The sequence below is a fragment of the Urocitellus parryii genome, chromosome 7 (genome assembly GCF_045843805.1).
Source record: "Urocitellus parryii isolate mUroPar1 chromosome 7, mUroPar1.hap1, whole genome shotgun sequence".
Taxonomy (NCBI): domain Eukaryota; kingdom Metazoa; phylum Chordata; class Mammalia; order Rodentia; family Sciuridae; genus Urocitellus; species Urocitellus parryii.
Window position 1 is genome coordinate 109,159,871 of NC_135537.1, and position 19,009 is coordinate 109,178,879.

General features: G+C 39.6%; 1 long non-coding RNA gene across 1 annotated transcript; it reads left to right on the plus strand.

Moving 5' to 3' along the window:
* The first annotated feature begins 578 nt into the window (after nucleotides 1–578).
* Nucleotides 579–18,297, plus strand: LOC144255875 (uncharacterized). Its single transcript, XR_013343971.1, has 3 exons — nucleotides 579–740; nucleotides 10,531–10,612; nucleotides 18,097–18,297. It is a non-coding gene; the product is annotated as an uncharacterized LOC144255875 (long non-coding RNA).
* The last annotated feature ends 712 nt before the right edge of the window (nucleotides 18,298–19,009 follow it).

Here is a 19,009-nt window from a genome sequence, read left to right on the forward strand (position 1 = left end):
CCAGCCAAGGAGATGGCGGGCCTGGAGTCCCTGGAGCTGCAGGGCGCTGGGGAGACCCGCGAGGCCGCACAGCAGGGAGACCACAGCTCCAAGGCCGCACCCACCCAGCCGCTTGGGAACTCGCCTTTTCAGGCGCTGCCTTTCTCTCCTGGGGAGCAGGCTCATCCTTTGCGTCGTCTCTTAACAAAATCCGACCCCGGGTCCCATCAGGGGTCTAGCTGAGGACTTCAGGACGAGAGAGATCTCAGCTCCCCACTGCGTGGCCGTCCACGTGGGGACACTGGCGGCAGGAGCGGTTTCTTGGAGGAGGGAGTGTTCTCAAGCTGGGCCCTTTTTAGTCACCAGCTACTCTCCAGGTCCTCAGCCAGCCAAGACCCCTATTTCCCCTAAAACCGAACGCCACGCCCTCCTTCCCGTTCGCTCCTCCCCACTATCCCCAACGTGGCACGGCCCGCAGGAGGCCGGCGGTGCAGGGCGACCGCAGTGACGTCGGCGCTCCCGGTGCAGGAGGGCGGAGCGTGCCACATTGACGCTCATCAGCCACGCCCCCGCAGGGGGGGGAGGAGGCGTGCCCTCCGGGCTGGCCTGCCCCCTGCGCATACTCTCGCTCTCGCACACACACTCCCTTCAGGTCCGCCAGCCGCGTCGACGCGGCCGCCCAGCCCCACGGAACTCCGGTGGCACCATGTCTTCGCCTCCCGAAGGGAAACTACAGACTAAAGCTGGACACCCGCCTGCAGGTACTGACTCGTTGCCGCTTACTCTCGGGGGCGCTGGGCGCAGGAGGCCCTGGAGGAACTGGGAGCCCTGATGCCCGAGCGCGGGCGCCCGGGCGCGGTCCGCAGGCCTGTGCGGGATTCCACCGCTGCACCACCCGCTGCGGTTGGCGCCCGCCAAGACCCGCTGTCATGACGAGTGCGACACATAGTCTATCTGTGACCGTTGCTTGCTAATGACATTGGCCTAAGCCCAGTTGCACAACTTTACAAAAGACAAAGTTTGAGCTGTTATTGTTTACTAAGAATGTACAGGGTTTCTTTCTTTTTTCCTTTTTAAAGAGTAACAGGAGTCTGTGTTTTTAATATCGGGATGATTAATTGTAGCCCGACAGCATTGGGTACTGATAAAAGAACCAAAGGGGCAGAAATCATTTTCATCCTTATTCACTGAGTATGACTTCTCTTACCCTACTTTCTTTCACGTTCAGCTTTGTTTTTCAAATGTGCTTTAAAAAAAGAAAGAAAATGCTAATCTTCTGAGCCAAACAAGCTAAACTCAGGAAAGAGCCATCTTTCTTAGAATATAGGAATTTAAGCAGCCTTTGAGTTCACTGGGGCCTTCTCTCTCTCTGCTCACAGTTCTGTTTGCTCTGATGTTTTCCAGACTGGTCGATTTCCATTTCTGCTGCCCTTTCAAGGGACAGTGGATCCATATGGAAAGACACCTGGTGAGCAGATCAAAGTACTTAGGTGACAGAAGACAGGTCACATTGAGGTTTGGGGTTCTTTTAGGGTCTTAATTGCAAACGTCAGTACTAGAACTCAATCTTATGCTGACAAATCCTCTGAGGACTGAAGCTTTTTTTTGTGACACATCTATGCCATCTAATAGTGAAGAATTCGTAATCTGTCTCCCACTGTAGGACACAAATTCTCTGCCTCATTACAGGGAATAGGGACAATTCTTTAAATATGTTACACTGCAGAGGAGGAATATACATCACTAGTGACAGCCTCTCAACAGCAACAACTTGCACTAGAATTAAAAAAAAAAAAATGGCTGACTGTTCCAAGAGGACTTATCAGGACCTGTTAGAAAAGTGTCCCACTGTAATGGAAATGGTTTTGGGAGCTTTTGCTCATAACAACAAAAACAAAGAGCTAAGGTATGGCTAAGAGACAGAGTACCTGGTGCCCTGAGTGCTATCAGTAGCACAGAAAAACAAAATACAAAACACAAGCAAAACCACCCTCGAAGGGATTTCCTTTAAGGATAGCTCTGATCTTTAATTCCTACAGCAAGGTGTCCCTGCCCAGCTGCCTGTAGCTCTGTGCTTTTGTGTTGGGAGGAACACCTTTATTTACCCTCATGGTAGGGTTGACACCCCAGAACCTTGCAGCAGCAGTCTTCCTGAGACTGTCCACTCTCCCAGGGTAGTGAATTCATTCAAATATATTTGCTGGAATGATACCAAATCAAAGTAGCAGTAATTAAATTGCATATAAAGACATATCCATATGGATATTTTTAAGATCATAATTATCAAGTGTACATGTTAACTCTGGGAGAAATATTTATGCAGAATTCTAATTTTGCTTGAATTGTAAACTACAAGGCTTTTGAATTAAAACAATAATGATTTATTTATGCCTAACAAGAGAAGAGGCAATTTATTCGCACCTATGTAACAGTGAACTTGGGTTCTAAGTTTGGAGACAGGCCACTACATTTCTCTGGGACTCAGATTTCCTCAAATGTAAAATCCCAGAATGGCATGAAGATCTTCCTCTGGATAAGTCCCAGCACATAGCCTTTGCTGCTGTGACTCTTCCAAGCTCTCAGCTGCCCTCCTCAGGATCAAAGCCCCCAGGTCAGTTAACCACAGTAAACTCCAGGGATTTCTGAACTGTGGGGCCCAAGTCTAGCAGGAGTGCTTTGGGTAGCTGTCACTGTCACACAGCATTTTCAAGGCCAATAAGACTTAGCCAGAGTTGAAGGAAAGGCCCTGGGCTCTGAGCCCAGAGGCCTAGGTAGACAGGTACTTGGAAGGTACAGTAGTTGGAAATTGCAATATTGGCTCTGCAGTGCTCTTGGGAGGCATGCTTTCCCCAGTTTACAGAGGACCTGTGTGCAAGCCTCTTTTCCCAGGAAGCTCCCAATGTTCTTCAGTCTGGTGTTGCTAAAGAGTAAGCCATTCTGCCAGCCACTATAATAATCATCAAAGATAGCCAAGAGCATAATTCATAATTAAAATAATTGCCTTGAAAACTTTGGGAACACTTTTATTAAATGCTTAAATTAGATAACAAACTTGTGCTTAAATCCTTAATCAGAAATAATAAAATTTTCTTACAGTGACTGTCTTGCTGTTCTTTTTGTGTTTTCTCTTTATTGCTCTCTGGATCAGGTCCCTTCTTCCCTCTCGCCACAGTAGTCCCATTTTCTTTATTGCACTTACCTCCCCCTGTCTGCCTCTCTTCTCCTGGCTTCCAGGGCTGGGTCTTATTGGTATCTTTAAATCCCAGGGATCCCAATGTGCCTGGCATGAGATACTCCACAAACAGCTTTCTCCTGGGAGTTACTTCAGGCCCTTTCTCACCTTCTATTCCCCAAAGCATGGTAAGCCTCCAACTTCCCTGTGTGAGACCTCTCCATTGTGTGCTAATGGTGCAAGCGGTCACCTTCCCTCATTTAGGTTGCAGAATGCAGGAAATGGTGACTGTAATTTGCTGGGTGTAATACTGTGCCAGCATAGTTCTAAGCACTTGGCACTGTAATTAAATTAGTAGTCACCTTATCATTGGGACCCTGAGGACAGTGCCATTTAAAAAACTGTCTAAACTGTTTGGAGTATGTGACTAGGGGACCAGGCTGAAGGGCCTTTGCTGCTTACAGCCAGACAGGGGACCCTGTCACTTGCCAGATGCTGCCTCTGAAGGTGTGATATTATTGGGGCAGTTTGTAAAGGCTTCTGGTTAGTGTGAAAGGAAGGTTCTGTTCAGATACAAAGTATCGTCACTTGAGAGTGATGGATGACCTACACCACATTCTGCCAACTCTTTGCAGAAGAAATCCATTTAGTGACTGGAGACCCCACCACTGTTCTCCGCTACAAAATATTTGCAGAGAAATGGGGTGAAGAATGCTTATTTTATGAGAAGTTTTGCAAAACTGGATTAACAAAGTTAAAAGTAGTGAGATTCCTTGCTATTTCCCCCAACAGTAGCAATAGCCTTCCACAGCAGAAAGGAGGACATGATTACAAGCCATACTGTTACTCATCTCTGCCAGTCTCTGTGGGTTTTGGCAGTGATGTGAATAAATACATGTTGCTGGCCACATTCTCCTGTCCCCATTTTTCAGAGGAGCCAAAACCATGTGTCAGTGAGGTGTCATAAATCTGATATGATAGCATTGAATGTTACTAATGTTATATAGTTTTCTTCAAAAAGTAGGAGCCCCCCCCCCGCATAGAACTAAGTCAAGTGAATATATGAATATGAACCAGTTGGTCAGTCATGAGTTAAGGGAGAATTTATAATGTTGTAGGTAACATTTCTCCCTCAATTATCTTCCTGTAGGAGGGTTTTCAAGTTATCCAGGCCATTCTACTGATACAAATGTGAAGCTCCATTGTTTTTTATTGTATTAAGCATATAGTCACAGACTGCCCAACAGCGTCCTCATGTTCTCAGCTAGATGCAGGTCAGAGGTGTGCTTTTGGTTCCAGCATGCCAAGGGGAAAATAGCCTTCAGTTATTGTGTTTTTTTTTCTGTTGTTCTTTTGTTTTGTTTTGTTTTAAGAAGCTTCTGGTCAGGCTGGAACACAGCCTTTCTAGATTTTGCTGTTGTTCCCTAGCCACCTTTGGTTATTTTCCCCTTCTAACATCTTCTATGTGTGTCCTTTTCATTTCAGCCAGTGCTCTGTGCGTTCTGACTTGGTTTTATGAATAGTTTCCCCTTCTCAACCTCAGAAGTCTTTGTATATATATAAAGGATATTCACTTTTGTAAAAAGTACAGTAAGTGAGCTGAACAAATTAAGGTTTATTTGTTTCCTGGGCGACCCTCTACAAGAAACAGTACAGAGGCCCAGACCCCTCCTGCTGCAGGACACTGCTGTTTCAAGGCAAAGCCACTACAGAGGGGGATAAGTGTGGGTCAGCATGCTTGGGGCCCGCAAGCGGCATGCTTCACTGGGTTAGTTTTTATGACTACTATAGCAAAACACAATAACCTTGTTATTGTTTAAAACCACTGTAAACTTAAAATCATTACACATGAGTGTATTTATTTAAAGTCAAGTGGGAAACAGGCCACTGTGTTTGTTTTAGTAACTGCAAAATAATTCACTTCTTTATTAACTTATGATTCTGGAGGTGAGAAGTCCAATATGAGTCAAGGTGTCAGCTGGGCTGGTCCTTCTGGAGGCTTCGGGGGAGAACGGTTCCCCTGCCGTTCCCAGAGTCCAGAGGCACCCACTCACCTTGTGGTCCCTTCTCCATCTGCAGAGGCCACAGTGGCTGCTTACATCCTTCTTCCTTCACATCCAACAACCCTGACTCTTTCTGTACCTCTTACATGTTTGAAGACCCTTGTGATCACATGGGCCATGTGGATAATGCAGGCAATCTTCTCATGATCAGATCAGCTGATCAGCCTCTTACTCACAGCCTTGATTTCCCCTTGCCACATAGCACATCTAAGGTCCTGAGATGAACAGCACTATGCTGCCCACCAGTCACTTTTCCCATTCCTTTGTCTAGGACCCAGTTAAATGGCCCCAAACCAATTGCAAGGGACACTGGGAGTTGGATAGGCAAACACCTGACAGTCCCTGCCTCAGCCAACAATCCTCACTGCTGGGCTTCTCCAGTACCTCCAGGCAAGGGATCCTACATTCCCCTGGCATTTTTAGAACTAATTTCTTTTCCTAAATTCTAGATTCCCTACACTGCTGACCGTCACACTTCTCAGCTTGAAGGGGATATGGTTATCTGCCCACCGACCCTCCCAGTTCCCCACCCAGTTTGTCATTGAGGTCAAAGCTGTGTCCTGAATGGAGTATAAAGCTATGGAAGACACACCCAGCCCTTCTAGCTGAGACAAAGCCCTCAGGGCCTGTGGGCCACAACAGTCTCTGGAAAGTGAATGGAGTGGCCCTCTGTGGCCTGAGTGCCTTAGCACCTTCACAGTGGATTCTCATTGCTCAGAAGCACTTTCCCTTCCTTCCATCTGGGGTGCAAGTTCAGCAGCATATTGGGGACTCAAGTTTTAGCACTTCCACCTGTGTGTATGTACGTACCAGAAAGCCCCTGTCCATCCCTACAGTCTGGGGTACCCCACAAGCACATCAGTGTTATTGGTTCAGGAACTGACCTAGTTTTAACTTAATTACCTCTTTAAAGGCACACTATTTAAGATGTTAAGACTTCAACATATGCATTTTGGTGGAACAAAAAAAAAATCTCTAATCAATTTCTGAAGGGCATGGGATCAAGGTGTGAGAAAAGAAAAATGTATTGTGAAAAACATTTTATGGGGGCTGGGGCTATAGCTTAGTGGAAAAGCACTTGCCTAGCTTGTGTGAGGCACTGAGTTTAATCCTCAGCACCACATAAAAATAAGTAAATAAAATAAAAGGCATGCTGTCTGTGTACAACTACGAAAAGAATTTTAAAAAGAAAAAAAATTCATGGGATGGTTCTAGGCCCTTCTTTTGGTCAAAAACATAATTCTCAAATTCTACATTTCAAGAGAGTGGAAAGACATTTACTGTACTGCAGAATTTTATTTTCAAAATCCATTTCTAATAGAGTACTATACAGGCTGGGAAATCTTAAATTTAAAAGCCGTCCACTAATAGATTTCTCTCTCTCTCTCTCTCTCTCTCTCTCTCTCTCTCTCTCTCTATCAGATATTGAACTCAGGGGAACTTAACCCCTGAGCCACATTCCCATTCCTTTTATTGAATTTTATTTTGAGACAGGGTCTCACTGAGTTGCTTAGCATCTCACTAAGTTGCTGAGGCTGGCTTTGAACTTGTGATCCTCTTTCCTCAGCCTCCTGTACTCAACTATCTTTTTTTTTTTTTTAATATGAGTTTAAAGTGAGGAAAATCCTTAGAAACCAAAAACAAGGAACTGAAATTCAGACACCATGATAGTTGGCTCACAGACCCCAGACTCCAGCATAATGCTTCATGCTCAGAAGCCAAACCCTGGGGGAGACATGGCAGAGGGGACCCTCCCCAGCAACACAGTGGAATGGCAAGGAAGGGCCCTTGTAGCCTTGGATGTCAGCATGGGCTCTGAATGGAGGCACAAATCTCCTTGAGAATTGGTAAATGAGGCCGGCTTCTATGAGTGGGGTTCAGATTACACTGTCAGGTCTGGCTGTTCCAGTCTAAGAAATCCTTGGTAATGACTTTCAGGCACCTTCCTCTTGATCTAGTAGAAACAGAAGCAGCATTTCTTGAAAGAATTGCTGACTACACCATGGGCCCCATAAGATCTTCCTGACAGGCCTGGTGAAGTCAAGTATGTGATCCATAGTCGCCTGCACGAGAGCAAGAAGGAGCAGACAAAAACCAACAGGAGGACTAACTCCTAGGGCCCCAGGTGACAAAATATCTGCATATACAACTCTAAGTGCACATACAAGTCTGCCCAAATGGTTAAGTTTATTATAATGGGCAACATGAGAAAAGAAGCAGAGCCTATCAAGTAAAGACTTGATGAGTTGGAGACCACAAGGCATAAGATCTCACAGTCAGATGCAAAATGATTAGAAATGAATTCCTAGGATAAAAAGCGGATCACTAAACAGGATCCTATTTCTTTCTTTCCAAAGTAGAATGTCCCCGCTCCATGAAAGAAGTGGTGGGGCACAGGGAGATTGTGGTTCCAATCCCAGACCAGCATGGGCACTGTTTAAACTGTTTAAACACAACCCTTTATTTTACTTGATGCCTGTTTTGCCTTCATCTGAGGGACAGCTGCTAGGGTGCCATTGTCCCTGAGAAGCAAGCGTCATCGTCTTCCTGAAGTCTGAGAAATTTAAGACTAATCAACTTGGAGCATGTGAGCCTGAGGTGACTTCAAAGTCTCTTCCTGTTCATCAGCATCATCAACTTGCCCTGGACTTTTGTGAACCAACAAGGTCCACCCAGATTTGGGACTCCGGAGGAGCTGGAGTGACAAATGGATGGTACTGTGGGATGTGGATGCTTCATGGCCGAAGACCCAGTAGCTGCCCTGAGTAGGGCAAGGGTGGGACTCCCTAAGGCCTGCATCAAGAAACTGGGGTAAATGCAAACAAGAAACAAGAAACAGGAAACAAGAAAATAGTTTATTCTAAGCCAAAGAGGAGTGACTGTGGTCTGGGAAGTGGCATTGCATGACATACTCCACCATGCAACTTTTACAGCCACAAAACAAAAATCAATACATTTAGCAAACATTTGGTAGGTCATCAGGTAGGCTGGCTATAAGCAGAGGGAGAAAATCTTTCCTGTAGTTTTAGCCATTACCTTAAATATGCTTAGCTTGGTGGATTCTTATAGGTCTGCAAAGCTTAGTGGTTTATTCTGAGAGTTTTATCTGACGTTATAATGGCAGATACAGGAGTTGAAATTAAGTGGCTACTAAAGAGCCTAAGAAATACCAAGATGCTTGGGATCCCCATCTGAAATCTTCCATCTCTCCTCAATCGCAGTCCTCTTGCTCAGCCAGTCAAACAGTCTGCAAGATCTTCTATATGGGTGCAGCTTCTTCAGAGACCCTCAGCTCTACACCACCATGTGAGGTCAGCTTTTTGGATATATGGATAGTATTTCCAAATTCTATCCCATGGGACACTATGGTGCTAAAAGATGATAACAGCGTTACTGCAAAACCAAAAATAGATCAAAACAAAAACTGAGTCAAATGCATCTGGGGCCAGGCATACCAGTAATCCTAGCAACCTGGTAGGCTGAAGCAGGGGGATCACAAGTTTGAGGCCAGCCTGGACAATTTAGTGAGATCCTGTCTCAAAATTTAAAAAAAGGTTTGGGGATGTTGCTCAATGGTAAAGCTCCCCTGGGTTCAATCCCCAGTGTGTCCGTGCGCGCGCGCGCGCACACACACACACACACACACAGAAAAAAAAGTAAAAGAAACATCTGGGGGAGACTGCATGCTCTATGCCCCTCATAAAACTTCATGTTGCACATTACTATGCTAAAGGGCCCCAAAATCTCTCTAGAAGAAGCCCATTTGCTTTTGTTCAGCCTAGTATTTCCTATACCCATTAGATCCTGGGTCCCATGTCCCACTCTCTTTCTCCTTGTAAGATAGTATTAACATGTTAGTGTTTGGCAAATGTGAATTAAACTACTATGAAATAGCACATCCCACCCACTAGAATAGCTATAATTAAATAGACAATAACAAGTGTGGACATATGTGCAAAAATCCTCACACCGGTGAGAATGGAAAATGGCGCACAACTGAAAAGCAATCCTGGTTCCTCACAAGTGTAATGCAGAGTCAATATGTGACCCAGCCATTCATTCCTAAATGCAAACCTAAGAAAATGAAAATATGTACACAGAAAAAGTCACAAAATGTGTTCAAAGCTTATTATCCATAACAGCTGAAAAGTGGAAACAACCCATATATCCACCATGTGATGAATAGAGGAATGGAACGCGGTGAGTCTGTGCGATGGGGTGTTTTGTCCTAGAGAAGGATGGAGCTCTCACACTGCAGCACAGGCAAACCTGAACACGTGCTGTCTGAAAGGAGCTAGCCACCCAAGCCCATGTGTTTTATGATTCCATTTCTATTCCAGGTGTCCAGAAGAGACCAGCCCAAGTAACTGTTGTAACTGGTTGTTGGGAGCTGGGGGACAGGTGAACAGGGAGCAACTGTTTGTGGGTGTGGGATTTTCTGCTTGAGTGACAGAAACTTATTGTAGTGATGGTTGCATAACTTTGAATTCACTCAAACCACTGTATTATATAATTTACATGAATGAATTGTACATAAATTAGATCTTGATGAAGCTTTTGGTGGGGGAGATTGAACCCAATGTGAAGAATATGAACCCAAGGGCACTTAAACCACAGAGCCACATCTCCATCCATTTTTAATGTTTTATTTAGAGACAGGGTCTCACTAAGTTGCTTAGGGCCTTTCCAAGTTCCTGAGGCTGGCTTGAACTCACAATCCTCCTGCCTCAGCTTCCTGAGCTGCTGGATTACATGCGTGTGCCACCATACCCAAATGCAATGAGGCTGTTTTCCTTAAACCAGAATGAACATCTACCAATAGGAGGGTTTCACAGCACAGCCTGGGAAGGGCTGCTCTGGAAATCTTTGCCACTCCTGACTAGGCTCTGTGACTAACATAGTAGCTGTTCTGTGTCACCTGTAGCTATGTCACCTATAAAAAGCATCACTGGTATTTGAGAAAATAATGCTTACAGGGTAGGACAGGGTTTAGGGAGCCCCTGTATCAATAAGATGTGCAGAACTAAGCAGCCACTGCTCCGCATGCTTCACACTTTGGTTATGTGACTGTTCTTACAAAATATGTGAGAGGTAACCAAAAAGGGACCCCAGAGTCTTGGAAAGTTTCTAACATCTGGAGTAAGAGATAGCATTTCACAGGTAACACATTGAATCTCCTCAAAACCACACTACCCCCTTACCCCCAGTTAATGATTGTCACTGCCAGGGTCTCCAAACTGACTTGTGGCCACTGGCAAACCTCCGAGGCAGTTCCCCATCTGGACTAATCATACTTGCCTTTTGTTTTCATTTCAGTGAAAGCTGGTGGAATGCAGATGGTTCAGAAACACACCAAGGAAGAAAGAGACAAGGATGACCAGGAATGGGAAAGCCCCAGGTGGGAGACGTCTGGTGACTCTTAACAAACTTTGCAAATAATGATTGTTCTGTTAAACATTAATGTTTGTCCTTCCTCTGTTCTGATAACTCCTGGACAGCTGGACCTGTGCTGTGTATTCTTGCTTTTCCTGTCAATGAGGTAGAATTCTGTGCCACTTGGGCAGGAGACAGGGCATGTAAAGTGCACCATTTTTTCTGTCGGCAACTCACGAGCCCAGGCAGGTGCAGGGACTGCACTGATGTTGGCAGGCTCAGGCAGCCTCTCTGTGCCCTGGGTAAGTCAGGGCCCCTCCCTTCCTGCAAGCCAAGGGGCTGTGCCAGCAGGATCAGGAGACCCTGGAGAAGCTTACTGTGGCTCCTGGGTCTCCAGTGGGGCACAAAGCCACCATCATTTCCCTCCTGGTCCTAGTGGAGGAAATAGGTGAATTCTTGGGACTGCAGGTCCTTTACACTCTAGGTTTCCGTTTACTGTTCCATAGAAGTGTGCACTAACAATCTGTGGACTGCAGTTCTCCACTGGAGCTACAGTTCTGAAACCCCTGGGAACCCTGAGATACTACATTAGTTGAATCTTGGCCATCTGTGCAGCTGGGATGGAGAACTTCTGGTTTAAGAAATGTTTATGAGAAAACCTTACGTGACATCTCTGCTCCCTTTGGGTCTTGGAACCTCTCTGCTTACCTTTCTGTTGGGCACCTCTTTTCCTTGGAGGTTCTGAGTTCAAGCTTGGCTCAAGGGCCTCGTCCTTTGCTGTGCTTGACAATAACACTACCTATAGAATAACAAAGATGTCAGAATTTACTAATGTACATGAAAACACTGATCATTGACCTCATTCCATGAAAAATGAAATGTCTCCAATGAGGATGAAGTCTAGAAGGCCATTATGCACATAAGATAAAGCTCTTCTTTCATGTAAGAGCTACCTTTAAGTTTGTGGAAATTCAGTCTATTAAAATCACTAGGAAATGTTAAAATGTTAAAAAGTTAAATTTTAAAATGTATAAATCAAGATATGAAAATCTGGGGCTTATTTTCCTATATCTATATCCTTCTTATAACTCTTATAACTCTTGTAATCCAAGCAAATTGGGAAGCTGAGTAATTTCAGAAATTTAAATTCAGCCTCAGCAACTTAGTGTGGTTTCAAGAAACTTAGCAAGACAGTCTCAAAATTTGAAAAAGTGGAGAGAGGGATTAGGAATGTGGCTCAGTGTATAAAAATACCTAAACTTAAACTGAAATACAAAAATATTAAAGTTTAAAATATTACACTTGAGTGTTAAAAATCAAAAATAGATTTCATATAATTCTTTTCTCAGTATTCAAAAGTGAAAATAGTAATTTTAGATATAGAAAAACAATTATATTCTTTCAAAGATGAAGTTTATTCACTATGCATATATGATATTTATGACTGATATTTCTACAAAATAACTTGATAATGCTTAATAAATTTAAGCAAAATTTAAAGACAACTACTTGTTTTCTAAACTTAAATGAGTTCTGTATTTTACTGATCCTCATATACATCAAGGTGTAATATATAGATAATAACTCTACTATACTCTCACATTTATTATAAATGTTTCATTGTTATATAAGGCATACATTTTGGACAAAATCTGTTCAATGTTCGCCACTAGTATGAGTTTTCAGATGTTCAATGAATTTAAAATGTAAATACATTTTGGAAATATTATTTAACTTTTTAGGGTTTCTGGGCACAATGAATTCTCCAAAAATAAGCAGTGTTTAAGAAACATGTAGCTACATTTTTTTCCATTTGTATTTTCTCTAACCAGTGTGTGTCCACAGGTGCTGAGTGTTGCTGAATAAATTTTAGAGGAATTGTCACATTGTCAATTTTCACATTACAAAATTTTCTCTAAGCTATGGTTATTGTGGTGAGGATTAAATGTTGTCCCTTTCTTAGAGTAATGGTACAATGGTCTCATTTGTAGAGCTTCTCTCCAGTGTGTTTTCTCTGATGTCTAGTAATATATAATATATAATTTAAAATGTTTCTACATTCTCTACATTTAGATGTATTCTTTCCAGAATAAGTAGCCTAGTGGTGAAAAGAATCAATTTCTTATTAAAAGCTTTGCTACATTGTTTCAATTTGTAGGGGTTCTTTTCTGTATAAATTCTGTTGTTAATAAGGTTTAGTCTTTCTTTTTTAAGTGTTTATTTTTAAGTTGTAGTTGGATACAATACCTTTATTTCACTTATTTATTTTTATGTGGTGCAGAGGATCGAACCCAGGATCTGAACATGTAAGGCTAGCATTCTACCATGGAACCATAACCCCAGGCCCAAGGTTTAGTCTTTCTTTAAAAGTATCATTACTTTATTCACATTTCACATTCACCATGATGTCTGCTGCTGTGGTGAATAAAGTTTTATTTTTTATTAAATGCTTTTCCACATTATTCACTTTTGTATGGCTATTCTCCAGTGTGAGTTCTGTTGTGGTGAATAAGGCCTGTTTTATTGCTAAAAGCTTTGCCACATTCCTTATATTTGTAAGGTTTCTCTCCAGTGTAAATTTTCCTGTGACACATAAGGTGTAATATTTGAGTAAAAACTTTGTCACATACTTTGCACTTGTGAGGCTTCTCTCCAGTGTGAGTTCTGTTGTGGCAAGTAAGGTGGAATTTTTGACTGAAAGCCTTGCCACATTCTGTACATTTGTAGGACTTCTCTCCAGTGTGAGTTCTGATGTGGCAAATAAAGTCTGATTTTCGATCATAAGCTTTACCACAATCTTTACATTTGTAGGGCTTCTCTCCAGTGTGAGTTCTACTGTGGTAAATAAGGTGTGATTTTTGACCAAAAGTTTTGCCACAATCTTTACATTTGTAGGGCTTCTCTCCAGTGTGAGTTCTGATGTGGCAAATAAGGTCTGATTTTCGACGATAAGCTTTACCACAATCTTTACATTTGTAAGGCTTCTCTCCAGTGTGAGTTCTGCTGTGGTAAATAAGGTGTGATTTTTGACCAAAAGCTTTGCCACAATCTTTACATTTGTAGGGCTTCTCTCCAGTGTGAGTTCTGATGTGGTGAATAAGGTTTGATTTTTGAGCAAAAGCGTTTCCACATTCTTTACATTTGTAGGGCTTCTCTCCATTTTGTGTTCCTCTGTGGTAAATAAGATTTTTTTTTTTTTTTTTTTTTTTTTTTTTTTTTTTTTTTTTTTTTTTTACTAAAAGCTTTGCAACATTCTTTATATTCATAGGGCTTCTCTCCAGTATAAATTCTCTGGTGATGAACAAGGCCTGATTTTTTTATATGATTTCTGTTGTTCACTCTCACTTGTAGTTTTCCATATTTTCTTTTGTGGTAAATAGTCAAGATCACAACTTTCATATTTTGCACTTATCACTTCATGTAATATATGTTTTAGGCCCTTTTCTGGCTGAAATAAACAAAAATTTAAAAAAATAATACCTATTAGACTGGGATAAATATATTTTGCATACATAAGATGAAGTTAAGGTAAAATAAGTACATCAGGAGTGTACCAGATTAGTAAGTCCAAAGTCACCATAAATCCAAAAAATATATTAGTTCAATAAAAATGTACAGAAAAAATTACCTTGAGAATATTATCCAAATTCTTGTAGAGACCACAGTATCCAAGAGGAGGACATCATTAATAAGAGTAATATAATAAAGTTTAGAAAAGAATCTTTAACAGCCTTTTTTCTTTCATAAGATAGTATTGGGTATTAAGGAAATATCTACCAGCTACCTTCACTGTCAGTAGAATAAGAGAAATGTAAAACATATACAAACATTTCTGGGTTTTTTAAAGTGTGTCCAAAAATTATTTTTGTCTACCATGACATAGAGACATGAAAATAACTAGTAGATTTTGAGTGATAATACCATAAATATTCAACAAGGGTAAAGAAGCAATGGACTCTTAAAAAGAAATAAGAGCAAAAAATTTACTAAGAAATATACACATATATGTCTATAAAATTTTTTGGTAAAAACATTTTAAAAGACTATAAAAACCTTGCATAGCCTGTGGCCATAATATTTGGATGAATTCAACACATGACAATCAAGTATAATAAATTGATTTTTATATTTTTACATTCATGTGATATGAGAATTTCCTTTATTGACAAATACAACTTTATTTATAAATATATGATTGTAATTTATACTATATATACAAGGTAAAATGACTAAATAGAATGAATTAACAATCATTATTTCATATAATTATAAATTTTGTTCTTACAATGTATTGTATTCCTTCTACTAGTATTTATGAAGAACATAATACCCTCACTATGTGGTAAAATAAAACTCTTGACCCTATTACGCTCAATAAAATCAAAATATGGAGACTTTTACTATAATATCAACCCTACACAAAACACAGTCCCTGGTGACAAAATTTTGCTCACTAAATTTCTGACTTCTACGTGTTAATGAAATGCTCCTACAACTTAATATCTGCATGCCAACTTTCACTTAATTCAAAGTCCTGCATATATTTCTTATAACACTTTAAGCGACAAAATATTTTATAACTAAATAATAATAGTATATAAGTACATATTTTTAAACATTTGACATTGATGGGCACACTCATTGAGTCCCTAGCTTTAATACTGAGGAAAATGTTGGCACTAAACACAAAAGCAGAGGTATCTCTTCAATTTTCTTATTTAATTGTTCATGGATACATATTTAGTACTGGCAATTCTGGATCTTTATGTCATCCAACTTTTAATGTTTCATGTGTAATGCTTGAGATTACCCCAAAAATTCTATATCATGAACTACAACACAAGTCTTTTTAAAATTGTTTGAGCCATGCTGTTTCTAAATATCTATGACTTCTCTCAAACAAGACGTACTTTTGCATGACCTCCCAATTAGCAAATATTACAAGGATGCAGCACTGTTCTTGCCTATTTTTATTTATTTAAATGTTTTATAACTTTTTCGTGAAAATGGAGTATATAATCTACTGTTGGCTCCTTTAATGAACAAATAAAAAATAGTACAGCAAATATAAACAAAGAGAAGCATGGCTAAAGCCAAGTGACAAAAAAACAAAAATAAAACATTAAGAATTTAACATTAGGATACTGAAAATTATGAATTACTCAAAGAACACTATATAACTATTTTAAAAATGTTTAGACAGTGAAGTTGAAAAATATTAACATCAATGGGCACAATGTTTACGTGAATAATTTTTTTGAGAAAAAATGAGAGGAGTATTCCTAGTGTGCAAATCCGAAATTCAACAAATATGGGAGAGGTTTATCAAGCAGTATCAAGTTTATATATATATAGTGTGTGAAAAGAATCCAAACATGCCACAATAAAAAACAATGATCCAGAAATTAAATCATTAATCAAAATAAAAAATATTTAAAAATTACAAAGTAGAATTATAATGATTTATTCACTTCAAAATATTTATTACTAATGCATTATTGCAAAACACAAAACAAAAGAAAAAATTTAATAACAGAATTTAATCTACAATAGAAAATGTCAAGTAAGTTACAGCAGAGAGCATGGAAAGAAACCAAGCATGATCTGCTCCTAAAGGCCCTATTTGTTTAAAGATGGATAATGCTCCTGCCTTTACATCTCATCATTTTGCTCAATTTTTAATCAGTGAGATATAGTTTTAAATCATGAAATTTCTCATAATTTTTTGGATGAGCTTTTGTTGAGTGAGCAAATTGTATCCTAATACTTGCCTTTTAAAACAGAAACAAACAAAGATCTAGCCTCTATTATATTAATATGCATTATATATTGTTTTATTTACAGTTAATGTGCTCAATATACAACATAAAGTTAATACTCAAAATTGGTCATCTGCATTGAATAGATATTTTATTCTCAAACAGCCATTACCAATAAAATTATGTAATATATGAGGTTCCACCTGACCAGCATGACAAGCTCCTATGCCTTTGCTCACGTGGGGAAAAGCATAGACTGCTACACTTATGCTAACATGTCCTGTTTGCAATTTAGCTTCATGCATGAAAAATAGCAATTACAAATCTACATCAGTGACTTCACAAGCTGATTTCTAAGTTTCATTTAACCCTGGAAGATAAGAGTTCATCCTCAAAAGAGGAGTAACATTAAAAGAGGACCCCAAGATAATAAATTCTAGTTACTTGTTGAGATATAAAACAATTAACAGCCTCAGCTCAACAACTGTTGGCTAAAATGGGGTTAGAATGTACTCTAGATAACTTTGTTACTGCTTTGATTGCTAAACTCACACAAAACTCTGTAAATGCTTTGGTCTTAACAAGAATTTTGCTCTGTTTTTGTACACCAGCTCTGGGAAATTCAGTACTGCCAGATCCTGGACTTCAAGAACCCATTACAATATCTTGACTCACTTGCATAAAATTGTTATACACCTGCAAAAATATCTCATGGTATTCATTGTAGTCTTAGCAGAATAATGTGTCCTTACCATCCACATAGTATTTGATAGGTCAAAATCCTGTGAAGTTTATTCATAAAAGATCTATTTCTCTTGATAAAAACTGTGATGATTCAATGAAGCTTCTTTCTAAGGCAGAATTTAATGCTTTGACATTCTTTTTGCTGAGTTTACCTGGATGAGCTCTATGGGCTTATAAAACTACTATGAAACTCGCCTATGCTATCATAAACAGTACTAGTCATGCCTCCATGGATGTAAATAGGCTTAATGAAGAACAAAAACAACATTGTCAAGCCATACTTGACAATTATGCTGCAATTGATTTTCTGTTATTGTTACATCATAAAGGATATCAGAAATTTAATACCATGTGAACCTTCAATTTAAGTTATAATAGTAATTTTATTTCAAAAAACTTAGATTACCTTAAAGATATCATTAATACGGTTCAACAAGACGATGAATTTTGGACTTGTTGGATTGGTTAACTTCATGTTTACTCAATTTCATCTGGGTCAAAAATATTCATAGGTGGATGTTTACTGATGTTGGAACTTGCTGTTGTCAATGCCTGCCCTATTTTTTGCCCCCACCAGCATTAAGGAGATAAGTAATATTATTTATTCAAAAGGCCTTTAAAAAGGGGGGAGGTATTAGGTATTCTGATCTTGGAATAGACAGGAAAGTGTGGGAGTGATTGTAACTGGCACCCGGAGTCCCACAATTGTAATGCCCAGCAGTTTCTCCCTGAAGATATTAAGACAACTCTACAGGTGTACTATCTAGTTTCTGTGGTAATGTCCTTAGGGAGAAGGGGCTCTATATTTGTATTAATTGTACCTAATCTTGGTTAGCTAGCACATGGGGTTAAAGAAACACTGGGTTAGAATGTAGTCATGGTATCAGAACCTATGTAATTTTGGGGTATTATATGTGCAGCTGCTAAGAGGGGTGGCCATTTTTTTTTCTTTTTTCCTTTTCACTGTGTGTGTGTGTGTCTCTCTCTTCTGTTTGCTCCTTTAAAGGTTTCCTAACAAGAAGATTTTAAACAGATCATGCTGGCCCTCACAACAAAAGCTATGTTTTGATGGCTAATCTGAATAAACTGGGACATCATTAAGAAGAAAACAGAGAACAACAAGGAATTTGAAAATGTGATAAATATAGGGCAGTATGTGTTCAATGACTACAATCATAATAAATAAACCTAAGCTTCTGAAAATTTCTTCTGCTGGTTGACTACTCTTTCAACATTTTTTAGTTTGGTTTTCTCCTTGACATTTGAATGACTCAACTGTGTCCCCTACTATGTGTAGTCTATAATAGTTTACATTACTAAATTATACTAGGTACTACTTATCTAAAGTGAAGGATGTGCAACACAAAAAGAAAGAGACAGATTAAAGAGTAAAATTATTTTATATATATATATATATATATATATATATATATATAGAGAGAGAGAGAGAGAGAGAGAGAGAAATATCTGTACTAAAAATGCCCTTTTTCTTTGAAACACAAATCTGAAACTCATTTTTATAGAGAATTTCCAGAAGATACTCTGCAACAGAAGTAAATTAAATAATAATTAGTAATTAATAATTTTAAAGGGAAGTTAAACTTACCCAGGAAAGCCAAGTTTCTATAGTTCTCTAGCATCACATCTCTATATAAATTTTTCTCAGCAGGCTGAAGGCATTCCCACTCCTCTTCAGTAAAATCAATGGCTATATCCATAAATGTTAACAGTTCCTAAAATAAGAATAGGTAAATAAATAACACATTGACCACAGGAATATTTGCACAGTCTGTAATGTAAATACAGTTGAAATTAGAGTTAGTAGACTATCATGTAGGCAGTGTTTTGGAACACAATTATACTATTATCTACTTCTGCAGAAAAAGTGATTTAAGTTCAAAAAAGTATACATACTCCAC